Source organism: Somniosus microcephalus, chromosome 7, assembly GCF_052327205.1.
Source record: "Somniosus microcephalus isolate GS21.2 chromosome 7, FLI_Smic_1.0, whole genome shotgun sequence".
NCBI classification, from domain to species: domain Eukaryota; kingdom Metazoa; phylum Chordata; class Chondrichthyes; order Squaliformes; family Somniosidae; genus Somniosus; species Somniosus microcephalus.
The window spans coordinates 238,375,438-238,394,155 of NC_140993.1; the positions used below are offsets into that span (position 1 = coordinate 238,375,438).

The 18,718-nt window shown below is 44.9% G+C and overlaps 1 protein-coding gene across 2 annotated transcripts in view; it reads right to left on the reverse strand.

Annotated features, from left to right (window-relative positions):
- The window catches only part of LOC147115167 (neurocalcin-delta), a 506,449-nt gene that overhangs the window by 318,328 nt on the left and 169,403 nt on the right, over positions 1 to 18,718 (reverse strand). The window contains exon 1 of one of the 2 annotated variants that reach the window (XM_085993469.1): positions 10,418 to 10,480. The exons of the other annotated variant lie outside the window; for it this stretch is intronic. The gene's annotated coding sequence lies outside the window, so the exon portion shown is untranslated. Of the gene's footprint in view, positions 1 to 10,417; positions 10,481 to 18,718 lie in introns of those variants that run through there. 2 annotated transcript variants of the gene reach the window in all.

Genomic DNA, 18,718 nt, shown 5'->3' on the forward strand with positions numbered 1-18,718 from the left:
TTCACCCCCCACACCAGGCTGAGGGCCTCTCTGTCAATCTGGACGTAGTTACGCTCGGCTGAAGTTAACGAGCGTGACGCAAAAGCTATCGGCCTCTCTGAACCATCAAGGAATTTATGTGACAGTACCGCCCCAATGCCGTAGGGAGACGCATCACACGCCAGTCTCATCGGTAGTGATGGGTTGTAGTGAGCCAATACTTCTCTTGAAGTGATTAGGTCCTTACTCTTCTGAAAGGCCCGCTTACATTCATCGCTCCATTTCCATGCTACTCCCGTTCGTAGTAGGGCGTTCAGTGGATGCAGAATTGTGGACAAATTCGGCAAAAACTTATGGTAGTAATTCACCAATCCGAGGAATGACCTCAGTTGCGACACATTTTCAGGCGCTGGAGCCTTAACTACCGCTTCAATTTTGTCAGGGGACTTATGCAACCCCTCTTCATCAATCATGTGGCCACAATACGATATCTGTTTCTTAAAAAACTCGCACTTGGGGCGATTGACTCGTAGCCCATGTTCACGTAGTCTAGTGAGCACCTGCTCTAGGTTGGCAAGGTGTTCACTCTCATCTTCACCTGTCACTAGGATGTCGTCCAAGTAACACTGAGTCCTCGGAATCCCTTGCAGGACTTGTTCCATCGCTCTTTGCCATATCGCCGGAGCTGATGCTACTCCGAATACCAGTCGATTATACTGGTAAAAACCTGTGTGAGTGTTTATCATGAGATACTTCCTAGAGGATTCTTCAACCTCCATCTGCAAATATGCTTGCGCTAGGTCAATTTTTGTAAAACGCTTCCCTCCGGATAGTGAGGCGAAGATATCTTCTATCCTTGGAAGAGGATATTGTACTGTGTGAAGGACCGGGTTCACGGTCACCTTGAAGTCCCCACAGATGCGAACCTTCCTTGGCTCCCCGGACTTATTGCTTAACGTTTTCTTCATGACAGGAACGATGGGTGTCGCCCACTCGCTCCAGTCGACCTTAGATAACACGCCTGCATTCTCCAGATTCTCCAGCTCTGCCTCGACGGCTGGGCGAATTGCATATGGTACCGGTCTTGCTTTGAAAAACTTGGGAATTGCATTCTCCTCTATTTTTATCGAGCCGGTTACACCTTTAAGAGTGCCCAGTTCTTGTTGAAATACCTCTTTGGCGTCAGCTAAGATTGTTGACAATCGTCTAGGAGTGACGTCGTCATCCTTTTTACCAGCCACCGTCAGTGCCTGAATGGAGTGCCAGTCTAAACTTATCTTTCTGATCCATTCACGTCCCAATAACGGTGGTCCACCATCTTGCAGAATGTAGAGATACAATTTCCGTATTTTCTTGCCGTTGTATTCGACAGGCACCCTTATTTTTCCTCTGGGGTATACTTTTTGCCCCGTATACGTCCTCAAGACAATGGATGTCTCTCTCAAGGGTATGTGTGAGAATAGCCGCTCGTAGTCTCGTCGATTCATGACGGTTAGAGCTGATCCTGTATCCAATTCCATTTTGACTTGGGACCCTGCTATCGTGAGGGTGACCCAAATGGTTCGGTGATCCTCTTTTGCGATTACGTTGTGAATTTTGAGACAGCTTAGTCTCTTGTTCCCGGATTCACTATCGCTCATCTGGTCTTCGGAACTACTGTCCGTCATCTTTTGTACTTTCCTGTACGGTTCCTTAGTAGCCTTTTTATTGTCGTTGGTCTTCTTCTCAGACCTGCAAACTCGTGCAATGTGTCCCATCTTTCCGCATTGCCTGCATATTTTGTCCTTGGACCAGCAGTCCTTCTGGTCATGGTTTGTTCTGCCGCAGCGATAACATTTTGCAAATCCCCGTGTCATTTCGTGGGTGCCATATTCCTGTGGCTTTTGTTGTATTTCCGCAGCTCCCCTTGCTGCTGCTTCGTACGATACTGCCACGCTGAAAGCCTTATCTAGCGTCAGCTCTTTCTCGGAGAGTAACCTCTTCTGGGTTCCTTCACTCAGGAGTCCACAGACAAATTTATCCCGTAAGGTATCTGCCAGTCCTGCTCCGAACTGGCAGTGCTTTGATAGCTTGCGTAGTTCCGTAAGGTAATCAGCATTGCTCTCATTTTTATGCTGATTTCTCCTGTGGAATTTAAATCTTTCTGCTATCAGCAGCGGTGTAGGATTTAGGTGTTCCTGTAGGATAGCAACAATTTCGTTAAAACTCTTCGCCTTCGGTTTGGCTGGAGTAATCAGGTCCCGCAATAGGCCGTACGTTCTTGCGCCCATTAAATTTAGCAATACCGATGCCTTTTTCTCCTCGGCTATTTCGTTTGCCTCGCAATATACCTTGACTCTTTCCACATACGTGGTCCAGTCTTCTATTGCATTATCGAAGGCAGTGATATCGCCAGTCTTTGGCATCTTGAAAATCTAAGATGGCGTCTCCCGCGCTTTTCCTTCATCCCCGATAGATCAAAATGGCGCCTCCCGCGCTTTTCCTTCTTCCCCGCCGAGTTAAGATGGCGCCTCCCGCGCTTTCCCGCCGCTGCTGTCAACGCCGCTCTCCGCGGTATTTTTATTTTTAACCGTTCCCGTCGTGGAGCAGACCCTCTGGGACACTTCCCTCCCTCTTCTTAGGTCCGAACGCTGCCCGGCTGCGAAGCACCGGCCGCGCCCTGTGTGCTCCACCCTCTCTCTTTGCTTCCCGACTCGGTGCCCGGCCCCGTTGCAGAGCCACCCGATCGAGCTGTAGCCCGCCGCAGCCCAGGAAGGATCAGTGCACTACCTGCCACCAGCCCGATTAGCTGGGAAACCACAGATTGGGGAACCAAGCCTGGCTCTTGACAGTCTCTCCTGCAAGTTTTCAATCCGATGATTTGGAGGGCGGTTGCCCACGGTCGACGCCCGTTTCTCGAGTTTCTTTGGATTATTTATTTATTTTTTTTTTTTTTTCTGGCTTCGACCTTCAATAACATCGTCTGAGGTGCTGCCGAGTTGCAGGTAAGTTCGTTTCTTACTCGTCGCCAGTATTAAATCCGTGTGTTAATGGAGACACGGAATGCAGGAGTTGGTTTAACAAGTCTTTACTGAATGGAGACAATCTGGAAACTGAAACTACAGAAGCCTGCCAGGGCCTTTTATACAGGGGTGGTCACTGCCGGTACTGCAGTCTGAGACCAGTTATTCCCTTAAAGGGACATACACAACAATTGCCCAACAAGTTACTCTGTTGCCTCATGTTTATATATAAATTACACGGAGTATCTTATACTCAGGGCTACTTTTCCACAGGCTACTGAATCTTTCACACAGAGTCTACACGTGGCACATCTAACACAGTTACAGATACTATTTTTGACAGTGTAAGATCAATATAATCAAATCGACAAGTCAGGTAACAAGTGCAGAAACAGCACAACAGCTACAGATTTATTGAATACAGAACTTGACATTTTTCAAGCGCTTCTGCAACCAGGTGCCGTGGCCAGCCCATTGGGACTTCTGATAGAAGCTGTGACCTAGGCTGCAAACCCTCCCAACTTAAGTTTTTCTTTGAAGCAGTGAGGCACATATAGAAAGAATTTTTTTTAAAACAAAATGCAGTGACTATCACTAGAAATAAGAGACTTCACAGGTCTGCTGATGTAACCTTAAGCTGTGTTTACATCTGAAGGCGATTCCAATACATTTCACTCTGGCTACCGGTTCTATGTGGTGGTTGCAGTGTTAATAATACCACCAATCTCAAAATATACATTGCACCTGGTACCTTGACAAACCACAGTCCAACAATATTGCATCCATTCACTCTTTCCTGGATTCAAAGAGTGCAGATCACAGAATCACAGAAACCCCACAGTGCAGATAGAGGCCATTTCGGCCCATCGAGCCTGCACCGACACATCCCACCCGATCCCCATAACCCCTACACCAACACATATCCCACCCTATCCCCGTAACCCCACATATTTTCATCCCCCTAACACTAAGGGTCAATTTATCATAGCCAATCAACCTAACCCGCACATCTTTGGACTGTGGGAGGAAACCGGAGCACCCGGAGAAAACCCACACAAACATGGGGAGAATGTGCAAACTCCACACAGACAGTTTCTGGTTTGCCTGTTGTATTACCAGTATTCAGAGAGACAAAGTGGTGTGCAGGGGGCCACATGTAAGAATGCTCTTCGGAGTGGATACAGTCAGGTTTACTCCAGAAGGATCTGCGTTTTGTAAATTAAGACTTTAGCAAAGTGACTTTGGCTTCACCACAAAACATTTCCATCGAGCGTGGTACAAAACGGTGAATTGCCAACCCACCATTTCCAAACACTGTAATCGTTTCAAAGCTCAAAAAAGGTGAGAACCCAACAGGTGAAATGAAAGGGTGCAATTTTCATAACAACGGCAAACGTAAATTGAATATTTGGTTATGGCCCCGACTTTCTGCTGCAGGATAGACTTAACACCTTGTCCTGAAATTCCTCTCCCTGCTATTTCAGCTTAGGTATTAAACAAATAAATAGGGTAAAGTAACAGAGAATTAAACTTTGGATAAATTTCAGTATCACGTGGGGTAATTTCAGGGCATGTTTTTTTTCCCCCTCCGTTTTGCTGTAACTTCCAAAAAGCGTTTGATAAAGTGCCTCATAATAGGCTTGCCAGCAAAGTTGAAGCCCATGGAATAAAAGAGACAGTGGCAGCATGGATACAAAATTGGCTAAGTGACAGGAAGCAGAGAGTAATGGTGAACAGTTGTTTTTGGACTGGAGGAAGGTATACAGTGGTGTTCCCCAAGGGTCTGTTCTAGGACTACTGCTTTTCTTGGTATATATCAATGACTTGGACATGGGTGTACAGGGCACTATTTCAAAATTTGCAGATGACACAAAACTTGGAAGTATAGTGAAAAGTGAGGAGGATAGTGATAGACTTCAAGGGGACATAGACAGGCTGGTGGAATGGGCGGACACGTGGCAAATGAAATTGAATGCAGAAAAGTGCAAAGTGATACATTTTGGTAGGAAGAATGAGGAGAGGCAATATAAACTAAAGGGTACAATTCTAAAGGGGGTGCATGAACAGAGACACCTGGGGGTATAGGTGCACAAATCATTGAAGGTGGCAGGACAGGTTGAGAAAGCAGTTAAAAAAGCATTCGGGATCCTGGGCTTCATAAATAGAGGCAGAGTGTACAAAAGCAAGAAAGTCATGATGAACCTTTATAAAACACTGGTTCAGCCTCAACTGAAGTATTGTGTCCAATTCTGGGCACCGCACTTTAGGAAGGATGTGAAGGCCTTGGAGGGGGTGCAGAAAAGATTTACAAGAATGGTTCCAGGGATGAGGGACTTCAATTATGTGGATAGACTGGAGAAGCTGGGGTTGTTTTCCTTAGAGCAGAGAAGGTTGAGGAGATTTGATTGAGCTGTTCAAAATCATGAGGAGTCTAGACAGAGTGGATAGAGAGAAATTGTTTCCATTGGCGGAAGGGTCGAGAACCAGAGGACATGGATTTAAGGTGACTGGCAGAAGAACCAAAGGCGACATGAGGAAAAACCTTTTTACGCAGCGAGTGGTTAGGGTCTGGAATGCACTGCCTGAAAGGGTGGTGGAGGCCGATTCAATTGTGGCTTTCAAAAGGGAGTTGGATAAGTACCTGAAAGAAAAAAAAATTACAGGGCTATGAGGAAAGGGTGGGGTGTGGGACTAGCTGAAGTGCTCTTGTAGAGAGCTGGCACAGGCTCGACGGGCCAAATGGCCTCTTTCTGTGCTGTAACTATTCTATGATTCTAAATAGTGGACTCAGCTTTTGCTCTTGCTTTATTAAACTTTAGGTCATTGGATCTTCACCTTTTTCTCTAATATGTCACAAAAGCAGATTTCTCCTTACTCTATTTCTGCACCAATCATATAGATCCCAGAGGATGGGTACCAAGCTGCACAACACCACTTCTTTTATAAAATAAGGAGGCAGAATTTTGGCAACACTTCATTGCATCTCCTTATTGTCTCAGATCAAGTAGTGATTAGTAATGCAGTTAGAAATGTTTTATATATGGTGTCATTCAACCAAGGTTAAAGAAAATAGCAGATGCAGTGTCAACATGTGTTCAACTAAAGCATCAGGGCAAGAAACTGAGCGTGCCACAAGGAAATAACACTTTATTCCACATCCTTTTATTTTCATTATAAACACTTTTTTTGTTTGTAGATCACAGACAGCTGTCGAGAAGTTCATTATGTGGAGTAGGACTCCATAAAAAGAGAGCGAGAAGCTGATTACAAACCCATTGGTTTTCACTTTGTTAGACAGAAAGAAGTTAAACGCTGTAACCCAAGGAAAAGGGAGTATCGCTCTTGAGAGCTACACTTGTGTGTGCTGAAAGTAGATACTTTGGGATGTCTAACTATGCTGGCCTTTAGTTTATTGCACTTGGCACAAGGTCTGTTGTAATTTTATCAATGATGCACTGAGGAAAACTAATCTGTTTTCACATTTTTGTTGGATTTTAATTTTTTTTTTTAAATTTAATTTAAAAAATGAACTTTTGTGTTGATCAAGTTGAGGAACATCGGTGCTGGGGAGATGGAACCGTTTTCCAATTCTGTCATCAGTGTCGACTTCAAGCACTCCCAAGTCTGGTTCAGCATGGTCAAATGGAGAGTAGAACTCCCTCTATGTTGCCCTGTTAACATGACTCGAGTCCAAACTCAAGAGAATCCCTGGTATGTTTCCAGTTTCTCCACCAGCAACTCTTACGGCCACTGAGTGAGATTTGCATTTTTTTTTAAATTGTGTTGAAATTACCCACACACTTCACATTGAAGGTCAAGAGTAAAAGGCCAATTTATTGGGAGTTGGATTTGAACCAAAGTCAGAGAAGTGAAAGAATGGTACATTTACTGTGGGCATCTCCAAAGTATTTCCTATCCCAGGCTGGATTGGTTTTTTGTAAAGATTCCACTACATCTGCATTAGACCATTTAAAAAATAAATCTCAGGATAAGCTGTCTTAAACTATAGGGTTGATTTTGCAAGTGCACACTCCCGACATGGAGCCTTGTCTGACGGGAGCACATAACTGGAACATCTATTGGGCCGGATTTTGCCGTGAGCGGCGAGCAAACAGCGCCAGACATTCGTTATACTTGCACTTCTATGGGCTTTTGCACAGCAAGTTCCTCTCAGACAACCATCCAAAAAGCACAGCGCCCTCTACAGGCCATCTGCAACCTGCATGAACAGGACAAGCAACTGTATATTTCCTTAACCAATCAGATTCAAGAATAGTTAACGAGCAGTGCAGAGTCTGAACCAGGAAGTGCAAGTTGGAATGGTGAATTAAATGTCAAATCAGGTGCAGAAAGCAAAATAAGAGGGGGAAAGAAAGATTGGATTGAGAGAGAGAGAGAGAGAGAGAGAGATTAACAAGACAGAGAACAAAAAAGTCTATTTAAATTTAAAAAAAATCTCCAACAATAATTAAAAGCTGAAGAAATAAGAGTTAATTTGTAAAAGTTCAGTGCTAGAGAGGTTGTAATTAAGATTTATCGCGCTATTAAAAAGGATACTTACACTGGAATGGACAAGCCCCAACTTTTTCTGGCAAGTTTAGTCTGTATCGGAGAGGTAAGTACAGTAACTTCACGCTGCTCAATGTATTTGAATGGTGAATCAGATGGAGAGATGCCATTTTCGGAAAGCTTTTGGAGGAGCTGGACAGCATCTCAGACAGCAACTTCTGGATTTCCGTGTTTAACTGCGCATGTACAGACACTGGAAGCTGCTGTTTGATTTGCACATAAATAACAGTGAGTGCGGATAGCATCACCGTTACTTTTACAACAAAATCCGGCCCAATATTTCTGAGAGTTAATTTAGAAAATCGGCCCTTATCCTATTGGAAAGATCTGTCCATTTTGCAAAAAAGTTTAGAACTGAATGTAGCTACTGTTAGTGCACAAATGCTTAACAAGTTAATATGCCTTTCCTCTGTCCACTATTTTAAAAAGGTGGAATTAAACCACTCGAATACTTGAAAGAAAGACTTGCATTTATAATCGCACTATAACAGCCTGTAATTTCCGATAGGAGGCTTCCTACGTGCGGATGCCTCCTATCGGGAAAAAATCCACGCCCTTACCCGAGGGCTCCCGAGGTCCGGCCACTTCTGATCCTGGTGCGCAGAGGCCCAAGTATCCCAGGGGCGCAGGCGGTTCGCAAGCGTCCCTGGGATCACGTGGGCCAGGCGAGCCAATGAGAGAAGGGAATTCCCCCCTTCTTACTTTTGACAGATAGACCCGTCAAAAGTATGAATGGGAATCACTGAAAAAGGACATCAAAACATTAAATAAATTTTTTAAAACTCATCACGTTTTTAAAATGAGTTAAAATTACATTAAATTAAATATTTTAAACAAAATTTGATTTTTTGAAAAAATAATTAAAGTTTTTTTTACAAGGCTAAAAATAAACTAACTTTTTTAAAAGTATTTTAAAATTGTAAATGAGTAAAAAAATTTTTTAAACTTTTTAAAACTCTTATGCAGGTAAAAGTAGGCCTTAACAGGCGTAAGATTTTTAAGGGATTTCAGCAGGCGGAGGTTCTGCAGAGGATTCTTGACAGATCGGAAATGCTGGTTTTCAGCACATGCGCTTTGCATGCCTGAAACCGGCATTTCCGATGTCCCTACGGGTATGTACACAGCTCGTACACTCCCGTAGGCATCGGAAATTACGGGCCAACGTGTTTCTCACAGACTTCTCAAAGTGTTTCATGTACAATGAAGTAGAATGACTTGTGTAAGCAAATTTGGCAGCCATTTTGAACACAGCTAGATCCCCAAAACACCAATGAGGTAAGTGATCAGTTATCTATTTTTGGTAGTGTTGGTTGAAGGAGAAACATTGGCCAGGACAAGTAAATGAGTTAATGCTTCTGGTGCAATAGGGGACAGAGCAATTTCATAGAAACTGATTAATGGTTTGCACATTCCAGGCTTAGGTTTGTAATATGTATGGTCTGTTAAACCCATCAATGATGTAAAAACTAAATCATACATCACCACGACAAAAAGTATTTTTGTCTGTATTAGATTACTGATTTGAATTCCTAACTACAGGAAACTCTCGATTTACCGGCACCTAAATAACCGGAAATCTCTGTTAACCGGCCAAATTCAGGAGTAGGTTCAGGTAAATTTTACTTCATATTAGTGGCCGTTCCTGGATCTGTGGCCGTGTAACTGGGGTTCCTGCACCTGTTGCTATGCAACAGGGATGCCTGGATCTGTGGTCAGGGTTCCTGCACCTGTTGCCATGCAACAGGGACGCCTGGATCTGTGGCCGTGTACGGGGCTCTCGTACCTTTTACTATACCTCTCTGTAATCCGGACTTTTTGATAAACCGGCACCACGCCGGTCCTGTTGGTGCCGAATAAAAAAAGAGTTTCCTGTACTAGTAATCACACACCAGGGGTTAATGCCCAGGGTTCACACCGAAAATGGCTAGCCGGTTCCATACACATTCAGTGTGGACTCCAAGTAGGCTGCTTGGATGAGAATCAATGGGGTACTACAATATATATCAGAAAGTCCATGACTAGCTCCTGTTGAAAAATAAATGGTTTTAATATGCTAATGTCAATTGAACACAGAGCACCTGTTTTATAGTATCCTTGATGGCTTTCCAATTATCTCAGATATTTCAACTGGGGGACAATGTCCTTTGACTCCATCAAAGAGTGTCTGACAATCAGCACTTTAATTTAACGATGAAAAATGCAGTTTGTTATGAATGGGCTTTGTTTGAAAAGATTTTGAACAATACTCTGTGGGTCAGCTTACCTCAGAGGACAGTTAGCAGTGAGTCAATGTTAGTTTGACACTGGCTGCATTGTGCCATGGAAAAACTGAGCAACTGTTTGCACCTTTATTGCCTTTGATACATGTTTCATGATTGATAGCAAAGTTTGCAAATAAAGAAAACGGCACAAAAACCACAGTTGCTGGAAATCTGAAACAAAAGCAGAAAATGCTGGACACACTCAGCAGGTCAGTCAGCATCTGAAGAAAGAACTGACACGTTGATGTTTTAGGGGACACAGAGGGTTTGCTAATACGCTGCATTGCACTGAATACTATTTGTTTACCACAAATGACAATGAGTTAAATGACCAATTAAATTGTTTCTGATGGTGTTGGTTGAGGGATGAATGTTGACGAGGACACCAGGAGAACTTCCCTGATCTTCTTCGAATAGTGCTGCGGGATCTTTTATATCCACCCAAGAGGGCAGGCAGGACCTTGGTTTAATGTCTCATGTGAAAGACTGCCACAAATTCATAAAATTTAAATCTATATACACGATCCTGCCACCAAGTACATCACCACACAGAACCTGCAGCCACTCACTAATTAATGCTCATTTTATTTTCATTTTTTTTCCTACCTGGAATTTATCTTCACTTATTTCTTCTCCAGAGCTGGAGTCTTGGGCTTCTCTTCACTGTAAGAGGCAGAAACAACAACATTCTCAGTCTGGTGAATATACAAAACAATGAAACGAGTTCACGCTTCTGACGGGGAGCCTTGCCTGCTGGGAGCACATATTTGAAATGTGGTCGAGTGTGATGGATGAAATTCTAACAGTAACAGTTAGAATATAAAGCGCCACATGTGCCTGGCTTTTCAATATGTGCTTCCAGCAGCGGAAGTTCTCCATTGGAAATGCAAATTCAGAAACTTACCCCTATTGTGTGTAAAATACAATCTTCACCACAAGCTCATATATTCCTTACAGTTTTTTAAATGGTGGCACGGTGCTTACAATTTGTAAACTTCTATGACAATTATATGAATATTCTGTAGCTGTGCAAGTACGTAAGTTCATTATATAATTCTTATGAACTACACTTTTTTTCTCCAGCGGAGAGGCAACCAAAGGCTCCACTACTGCAATCAGCACCACCTCAACCACCAGCACTACAACAAATTGCATTTATATGGCACCATCAATGTAGTAAAACGTCCCAAGGCACTTCACAAGAGCGTTATCAGACAAAATTCGACACATAGAAGATAGGAGCAGGAGTAGGCCATTCGGCCCCTCGAGCCTGCTCCGCCATTTAATGAGATCATGGCTGATCATCCAAATTCAGTACCCTGTCCCTGCCTTCTCCCCATATCCCTTGATCCCTTTAGCCTTAAGAAATATATCCAACTCCTTCTTGAACATATTTAATGAATTGGCCTCAACTGCCTTGTGTGGTAGAGAATTCCACAGGTTCACCACTCTCTGGGTGAAGAAATTCCTCCTCATCTCTGTCCTAAATGGCTTACCCCTTATCCTTAGACTGTGACCCGTGGTTCTGGACTCCCCGCCATCGGGAACATCCTTCCTGCATCTAGTCTGTCTAGTCCTGTTAGAATTTTATAAGTTTCAATGAGATCCCCTCTCATTCTTCTAAACTCCAGCGAGTATAAGCCCAATCGACCCAATCTCTCCTCATACGTCATTCCTGCCATCCCAGGTATCAGTCTGGTGAATCTTCGCTGTACCCCCTCCATGGCAAGAACATTCTTCCTCAGATAAGGCGACCAAAACTGCACACAATACTCAAGGTGTGGTCTCACCAAGGCCCTGTACAACTGTAACAAGACATCCTTGTTCCTGTACTTGAATCCTCTTGCTACGAAGGCCAACATACCATTTGCCTTCTTAACCACCTGCTGCACCTGCATGCTTACCTTCAGCGACTGATGCACAAGGACACCCAGGTCTCATTGCACTTCCCCTTCTCCCAATCTATTGCCGTTCAGATAATAATCTGCCTTCCTGTTTTTGCCACCAAAGTGGATAACCTTGCATTTATCCACATTATACTGCATCTGCCATGCATCTGCCCAATCACCCAACCTGTCTAAATCATACTGGAGTTTCTCGGCATCCTCCTCACCGCACACACGCCCACCCAGCTTTGTGTCGTCTGCAAATTTGGAGATATTACATCTAGTTCCCTTGTCCAGATCACTAATACATATTGTGAATAGCTGGGGTCCAAGGACCGATCCCTGCGGTACCCCACTAGTCACTGCCTGTCACTCGGAAAAAGACCCGTTTATTCCAACTCTTTGCTTCCTGTCTGCCAAACAGTTCTCTATCCAAGTCAGTACCTTGCCCCCAATCCCTTGTGCTTTAACTTTACACGCTAATCTCTTATGCGGGACCTTATCAAAAGCCTTCTGAAAGTCCAAATACACCACATCCACTGGTTCTATCTTATCTATTCTACCAGTTACATCCTCAAAAAATTCCAGTAGATTAGTCAAGCACGATTTACCTTTTGTAAATCCATGCTGACTTTGTCCGATCCTGTCACTGTTTTCCAAGTGCTCTGCTATTACATCTTTTATAATGGACTCTAGCATTTTCCACATTACCGATGTCAGGCTTACCGGTCTACAATTCCCCGTTTTCTCTCTACCACCTTTTTTGAATGGTGGGGTAACATTTGCTACCCTCCAATCCATGGGAACTGTTCCAGAGTCTATCGAATTTTGGAGGATGACCAGCAATGCATCTACTATTTCTAGGGCCACTTCCTTAAGTACCCTAGGATGTAGATTATCAGGCCCTGGGGATTTATCGGCCTTCAATCCAGTCAATTTCCCTAACACCATTTCCCTACAAATACTGATTTCATTCAGTTCCTCCCTCTCATTAGACCCTATGTCTCTGGGAGGTTATTTGTGTCCTCCTTTGTGAAGACAGTATGTATTTAATTGGTATGCCAGTTCTTTGTTCCCCATTATAAATTCCCCTGATTCTGACTGCAAGGGACGTACGCTTGACTTCACCAATCTTTTTCTCTTCACATAGCTATAGAAGCTTTTACAGTCAGTTTTTATGTTCCCTGCAAACTTACTCTCATACTCGATTTTCCCCCTCTTAATTAATCTCTTTATCCTCCTTTGCTGAATCCTAAACTGCTCCCAATCCTCAGGTTTGCTGCTTTTTCTGGCCAATTTATATGTCCTCTCCTTGGATCTTATGCTATCCCTAATTTCCCTTGTTAGTCACGGTTGAGTCACCTTTTGTTTTATTTTTATGCCAAGCAGGAATGAACAAATTCTGTAGTTCATCCATGCAATCTTTAAATGTTTGCCATTGCCTATCCACCATAAACCCTTTAATTAACATTCCCCAATCCATCCTACCCAACTCGCGCCTCATACCATCGTAGTTTCCTTTATTTAAATTCAGGACCCTAGTCTCGGAGTCAACTACTTCACTCTCCATCTTAATGAAGAATTCTATCATATTATGATCGCTCCGCCCCAAGGGGCCTCACACAACAAGATTGCTGATTAATCCTTTCTCATTACATAATACCCAGTCTAAGATGGCCTGATCTCTAGTTGGTTTCTCGACATATTGGTCCAGGAAACCATCCCGTATACACTCCAGGAATTCCTCCTCCACAGTATTGTTACTAATTTGGTTAGCCCAATCTATATGTAGATTAAAGTCACCCATGATAACTGCTGTGCCCTTATTGCACGTGTCTCTAATTTCCCGTTTAATGCCATCCCCAACCTTAGCATTACTGTTTGGGGGTCTGTACACAGAGACAGAGAGATACTAAGACACATTTGGTCAAAGAGATGGGTTTTAAGCAGAGACTTAAAAAGGAGATCGTGCATTGGAGAGGTTTAGGGAGGGAATTCCAAAGCTTAGGGCCTTGGCAGCTGAAGGCACAGCCACCAATGGTGCAGCCAAGGAAAATCGGGGACGTGCAAGAGGAGCACGGTGCCGGGGAATATGCACCAGAACATCGCCATCCACACCATCTCCAGTACAACAACAGCACATTCCAACTTCTGAGGATCTGACAAGCTCCGTGGAGGATGACAATATCTCATGATGAAGAAAAGACACAGCCACAGGTTGATGGTTCAATACCACAGGACATGTTTTCAGAAATGGAAATCAGCAGGATGTGGAAACAGACATGGGGTATAAGGATCTTAAAGCAGCAAAGCACTCCGGCCTTACACACCGAGATGGCCAATGTACAAGGTGAGGTGCAGTGAAAAATTTAAGAAATATAAACCACCAAAACTGGTCTGCACATTGTCTGGGAATTCACCTTTGTAGGACTTTATTCAAACTTGCACACAGAAAAATGACAGCTGCACTGCAGCCCACTTCTGTATTAGTGCAGATAAAATGGAGGTTTAGCCTGTAGTCCAGTAACTATTATTTTAACTGACATAGGGACCTTGTGGCTTCTGGAGAGCAGCAGTCTTCAGATTGTCCTGAGGGGCTTACCTAAAATTCATCTCACTGCCCGCCACATCTTCAGCCTGCCCCTGGAACGCTTCGAAGACCCTCTGGTCCACTGGTCCACAGGGGGACCAGAGCAAGCCACAGCACCAGCAATGTTCAAGCCCCCCTCCACAGGGGCACCCAATGGAGTGCAGAGAGAGAGGAGTGAGGTGCGGAGGCTGGGATCTCCTCCCCACACACACACCCCCACCCCCCCAACTTAAGCGGGTATGTCACTACTTACGCAGGCTCACTCACTCTGGTTGGGGAAGTCTGCGGAAATCCCAACTCCCCAGGCACAAGGAAGAGGAAAACCTACTTCATGGGTGTTTTAAATAGTAAAACAAATTGACCAGGTAGATGGGGAAAGACTTCCCTCTAGTAAGAGAATCCAAGGCAAGGAAAAACTCGAACTAAACCAGTAAAAAAAACAAATCCAGAAAATATTTCTTCGTGCAAATAATTGTGAGAATGTGGAATGCACTGCACCAGCAGGCCATAGATGCAGAATCAACCGAGTCATTTAAAAGGAAGATAGAGGGAGGAATTTAAACCTTAAAAAACGTGGGTTTGGAGCGTGCGGGCAGTTAAATTGTTAAAAATGGGATTCCCGACTTGATCCCGCCTCCAACCCACCCACTTCCAGTTTTAACGGAGGCGGGACAGGAGGGCATCACGGGGCGGGCGACAGCAACCAACCCGCTCCCAGCGGGGCGGAACCTCAATTTAATTATAATGAGGCTGGAAGACTCTTTTTTAACCTCCATTTTGTTTTTAACTGCATGTGGACGGGTTTCACACAATTCGTGAAACCAGACAGTTAAACAGAAGTGGGGATTGCTGGATCCAGGAGGCAAGTGGCTTTATACCAACCTTCTGGATCCAGGGTCCCTACGTAACTCACCCCGCACCGCAATCGGTGACCCCACAAGGCCTCCGATTGCCTTCCCAGGCCTCCGATCACCTCCCACAGCAACGATGATTCTCAGGCCGGTCACAAACTTCCCTTTACCTCCCAATCCCCATCATCCAGCCCCGATCCTCTCTCTTCGCCCTCGCCCCGATCCATTAAACAGCACGGCCTGACCTCCGATCCTTTTCACCCCCGACCCTCAGCCTGACTCCCAATCCTCTCTCTCTCCCTCCCCCCACCCCCCCACTAAATCCATTTCGAGGCCCGGCCGCCACGCGAACCCTCTTCTGTGCAGCCGTAGGCCTACCCACCTGCAACCAGCCAGCCTCTCAATCTGACTGGCTGTGGGCAGAAAACCGAGGCCTCACATACAAATCAGGCCCTGCTGCATCGGAGCATCCCCCACCCTCCAGCCCATCTTCCTCCACAAAATTCCAGCCAGAGACTTAGTTAGGACATAATGATATTAAAGGGATATGAAGCAAGGGCAGAGATTTGGGATTAAAAAGATCAAAGAGTTGCCCTGAAAATCAAAATGACAGTAGGCTTGATGGGTCAAGTGTCTACCCCTCCTGCTAGGTTCCGACAGAGGCTAACGCAATGCAGATGCTGCTGTTTTCTTAAAAGCTAAATAGTTGGTTCTGATCCAATAAATTCCTTAGAAAGAATAATTCTCCATCCCCCATATTCTCTGTCATCTTGTTATTTCTCTGCTGCCATAATGCAGCTGCTGCCAAAACTGAATACTTCACTCAGATGAAATGCTACTACTGGTCTGTAACGTAACTCAAAGTTTCTGTGTGGGCAAGCACCATTAACCCTGCGTCAATTGTTGCACAGTTCACACTTGGAGCATAGGGATCAGTGGTGAGGGATATGACGCATAAAACTGCTCATTGGTTCAATTCAATCAGGCCTTTAATAAAAATAGAAAATGCCAGAAATACTCAGCAGGTCAGTCAGCATCTGTGGAGAGAACGGACACGTTAACACTCATCAGAAAGGTTACGCCTGAAATGTTAACTTGTCCATCCCTTAATAATTGGTTAGTTACTACACATGCACTAATGCATTAAACATATTCTTAATTACCTGCACAAAATCCCAGTTTGCAACAGTCACATCAAAAAGGAGCTTTCATCAACATTCTGCTTTAAGTGCCAAACTGGGAAAACATTACTGCAGCCAAGACAAATCCAGCAAAAGGTCATTAACACAGTGTTCAACTTCTGATAATTCAGCACCCTCACGTAGTCAGGATTCTCCCAAGCCAGCTTCCCCAGTCTGTCATTACCACTTACTCGGAATATTTTTAAAACAGTATACTTATACAAAAAAGATGTCAAATGTAATGATTTTTTTGTATAAGGCTGCTGAAACACTGCTTTATTCAAGCTGCAGTCCTAGTGGTGATGAGCATGTCTTTGACTAATGCTTTAACCACTTTTTTTGAGAAGGTCCCCATTAAACGAACACAGGAGCCTTGTTCATCACATTCGCTTTATTGACCGACACATTGGGCCCTACTGTCCTCTTAGCAAATCCTCACACAAAAAATGATATCCCCGTCAACATAAGCACTAGGGAAAATGCTGGAAAAACTCAGCAGGCCAAGCAACATCCGTGGAGAGAAAATAGTCAACGTTTCGGGGCAAACCCTTTGTGGGTTTGCCTACCTTGAAGTTCTGCTCTTCTCTTAGACGGGATCTCCGTTTGGCTCTTCAACCTTGTTCATCTTCAATACTTTCTGTAGTGTATGTACCTTTAAGGGGAGAACTACTTTTTACAGCTCCTGTATACTGTAGTACCGGCAGTGACCACACCTGTATATAAACCCTGAGTAGGGATCTGTATAGTTAGTTTTAGAGTAACCCTCATCCAGTAAACACCTGTTGATTGTTCCCTGCAGTCTCTTGTCTAGTTATTGAAGGACACACAACATCAAGATACACGGATCTAACATTGGCAACGAGAAGATTCAAACCTACCTGCAACTCTGCATCACCTCCCAGGGATTCGCTCCTGGAAAACAGTGAAAGAAGGCGGCCGAGTCCAGAAGTACGGGTGTCGACCACCCAGCGGAGACTGGAGCATCGCAGGGGAGGCTGTTGAGAGCTGGGCTTGGTTCTCCAGTCATGGTGGTCCAGCGAAACGGGCTGGCAACAGCTACGGCGCAGACCCTTCCCGGACAGCGGCGGCTAGAGCCGACCGACGGCACAGAAAAAGACCGAGCGGCGTCGACGGGAGAAGAGAGAGGGTAGAGCGCACATGGCGCAGCCGGTGTTCAGGACCGAGCGGCGTCAATGAGAGAGAGCAGAGCGTAGCCGGTGTTCAAGGGCTGAGCAGCGTCAACGAGAGAGAGAGGTGCACAGGAAAACGCGCAGAGCGCAGCCGGTGTTCAAGGGCCGAGCCGCAGCGGAGAAGGGAGAGCACGGGAGACGCCATTTTTTAGCCGCAGCGGAGAAGGAGGGACAGCGCGGGAGACGCCATTTTGAGCCGCAGCGGAGAAGAAGGGAGCGCGCGGGCGACGCCATTTTGAGCCAGTCTAACCACACCCAGGGATGCCGAAGAGTGGCAGTGTCACAGCATTCGCCAATCAAGCCGAAGATTGGGCGACATATGTCGAACGCATAGAAGTGTACTGCAAGGCGAATGAAGTGCCAGATGACAAGAAAGCGCTGGTATTGTTGAATTCAATGGGTGCAAAAACGTATGGCTTACTGCGAAACCCAGTAGCCCCAGAGAAGCCAGTGGAAAAGGATTTTGAAAACATAGTGTCAATCCTACAGGACCACTTAAACCCCACACCGCTGCTGATAGCAAAAAGATTTAAGTTTCACAAAAGGAACCAGCATAAAGATGAAAGTAATGCTGAGTATTTAATGGAACTGCGCAAGCTATCGAAACACTGCCAGTTTGGAACGGGACTAGCAGACACTTTAAGGGACAAGTTTGTGTGTGGGCTTCAAAGTGAAGGAACCCAGAAACGGCTTCGATCAGAAAAGGATCTTACGCTGGACAAGGCTTTCAGCATGGCAGTATCACACGAAGCAGCCGCACGGGGTGCTGCAGAGATACAACGGAGACCGCAAGAATATGGCACAAATGAAATGTCATACGGAACAGTGAAGTGCTATTGCTGCGGCAGAACAACACACGACCATAATGATTGCTGGTTCAAGGACAAAGTGTGCAGACAGTGTGGAAAAGTAGGACACATAGCAAGAGTCTGCAGGTCGGGAAAGAAAACCAGCAGCAAGAAATCTCCACAGGAGAAGTACAAGAAGGTACATAAGGTGACGGAGAGTAGTTCAGACGAACAGAAGAGTGATACAGACTCCGGAAGCAAGGAGCTGGGTTGTCTGAAACTACATAATGTGATCAAAACGGAGGATCACCAAACTATCTGGGTCACGCTCAAGATAGCCGGAGTCCAAGTGAAAATGGAATTGGACACAGGATCAGCCCTAACAGTCATAAACCGAAGGGACTACAAGCGGCTATTCTCA